We start from the raw sequence: 2,727 nt of genomic DNA, 5'->3' as shown, positions 1-2,727 counted from the left end.
GGGAAAAGCTCTGCATACAAGCCATTAGGGCTTGTATGCTTTACAAGTTTATTAAACAATAAAATCAAAATACGCGCTGCTCCACGTACGCTGATTACACGCGCTATATAACATCTCGCGTATATCTAACTACCAAATTTAAAATATTTGTTTCCTTCTTCGTTTTCGTTATTTTAAGATTTGGTTGTTTTTCTTCTCGCGCGTCTTCCCTCATTCTTCTCCATCGATCTTTTCCTCTCCTTTTCTCACTGGTATGTTCTTCGTTTACGTTACCTTTTTCTCTCTCTGCAACTCGAGCTTCGTTTTCTATTTTGATTTGTTGTTTTCTGAAATCAAAGTTTGAACTCGTTTTGAAGATAATGGATCATTCAACCTCAGATTGTCAGCTGTATCCAGGCGAAGTGGATTATGAATTTGAATCTAACGAAGTTCCTGAGGTTTGATTTACATAGGATTAATATGAATTTTCTTTCAGTAATTTGTATAGCATTGTGTAGTTGAAAAATTGCTGAACATTGACTGTGAAAGTAACACGTTAACATGAATCTGTCGATTCAATGTATTAGTTGTGATTAATTACCTGGAATTTATAGCAGACGCTCGGGTGTAGATCAATTCTTCTTTGGGTGTATTTTAGCTAGAAGTGTGGGTGTATATACACTTTACTGGTTTTTTGTTATTTTTAATTGAGTTGTTGTTGTTCAGGTGTATTATATCAGACATGATTGGGTGTGTTTTTAGTTTTTGACATGGTGTATTCTGCAGCCTGTGTTTTTACAGTTTATGCCTTTAAAGGTCATTCTTTAGTTGAGTTGTTGCGGTTCGGGTGTATCATATTAGACATGATTGGGTGTATTTGAATCATATCTATGGGTGTATTCACAGTTCTGACACGGTGTATTGTGCAGCCTCTCTCGGTTGTTGATGACGAACTTGTTCCGAAGGTCGGAATGACCTTTACCACCCTTGAAGATGCCGAAAAATTTTACAGGAACTACGCCAAGGCTGCAGGTTTCTCTACAAGAGTTCGGTGCACAAATAAGAAGGGAAACGAGATTAAGAATCAACTGATTACATGTAGCAGAGAGGGAAAATGGAAATCTAAAATATCTCCAACCGAGAAGACCAATCCGACAGCCGGTTTAAACTGTCCTGCAAGAATTTATATACACACATTGAAGGATGTCGGTGCTTGGATCATTTCAAAGGTTGTGCTGGATCATTCACACTCCTGCTGTCCAAGTAAAGCAGAGATGCTCAAACAGCATAGGGAACTAAGCATGTCCATTCGTCGTACAATAGAGAATAACAAGGAGGCCGGTATCAGACCAAGCAAAACCTACCAATCATTTGTTGCGGCTGCCGGGGGTCACCGCGAGTTAAATTTTATCGAAAAGGACGTGAGAAATTACATTACCAGGGAAGTGCGGAATGTTTCCGAACAAGAAGATGCAAAGGAATTCGGAAAATATTTCTTAAGAATGAAAGAGAAGAATCCGAATTTCTTTTTTGAGCTCGAACTCGAGGAGGATCAATCGATTAAGCTGGCTTTTTGGGCCGATGCAAGAAGCAAAGCCGCCTTTGAGTATTTCGGAGACGTCATTTCATTCGACACCACCTACAATACAAACAGGTAACAACTGTTCCTGTTTATGATGCTAAATTAATTTATTTTTACGAATCCGCGGCAGAGGTGTATATTGGCTGTTTCATTGGGTGTATTCGAAGCATTTGTTGGGGTGTACCTAATGATTTTGCATTCTGCACTATGGTAATTTGTTTCAGGTATAATTTGGTCTATGGTTCTTTTGTCGGGGTGAATCACCAAGGTCAGTCAAACAGTTCACCGCTGGTGTATTTGGCACATCATGAAGAAGATTCCAAGCAAATTAAACGGGTACAAGGGACATGCCGATATCGAACAAGAAATGAGCCATGTTGTTTGGAACTCTCATAGCAAAGACTCATTTGATAGGAATTGGAACGATTTTCTGCTGAATTTTGGTCTTGCGGACAACAAGTGGCTTTCAGGTAATGTGTTTTAAAATCTGCATCAGAGGTGTAAATTGTATATTCTCTCGGGTGTATTTTACAGTCTGTATTTGGGTGTATTATGCAGATCTGTACGAAGACCGTCACATATGGGTTCCTATCTATCTGGACCACCATTTCTGGGCAGGGATGAGAAGCACACAAAGGAGCGAGAGCATGCATTCATTTTTTAACAAGTACATCACCCGGAACAGCTCGCTTATTTAGTTCGTCAAACAATACGATAATTGCCTCGGAAGCAGGGAGCAAGCAGAGAGAGAATCAGATGCTGCAGATTTTCATACGGTCATACCGTGTGCAACCAAATTCTCCATTGAAGCTCAGTTTCAAGATGCGTACACTCACGCAAAGTTTAGGGAAGTCCAAGCGCAATTAAGAGGAAAGGCGAATTGCATCACCAGATTAAAGAATTCCGCTCTAGGCTATTCAGTATACGAAGTCGGAGAACAAGTTTCCAGCTCAATATTCAACAAGTTCGCGGTTACCTACGACTCAGTTGCAGTCGAGGTAAAATGCCAATGCTTATTATTCGAGTCGAGAGGGATACTGTGCCGTCACGCACTAAGCGTGTTAAGCTTCGAACAAGTAAGCCAAGTGTCCCCTAGATATATACTGGAACGATGGAGCAAGAAGGTAAAGAGGCGACAGACACACATCAAGAGCAGCCACGACGAG

Source organism: Arachis duranensis, chromosome 8 (genome assembly GCF_000817695.3).
Source record: "Arachis duranensis cultivar V14167 chromosome 8, aradu.V14167.gnm2.J7QH, whole genome shotgun sequence".
Classification (NCBI taxonomy): Eukaryota; Viridiplantae; Streptophyta; class Magnoliopsida; order Fabales; family Fabaceae; genus Arachis; species Arachis duranensis.
This window is presented reverse-complemented; position numbering follows the sequence as displayed.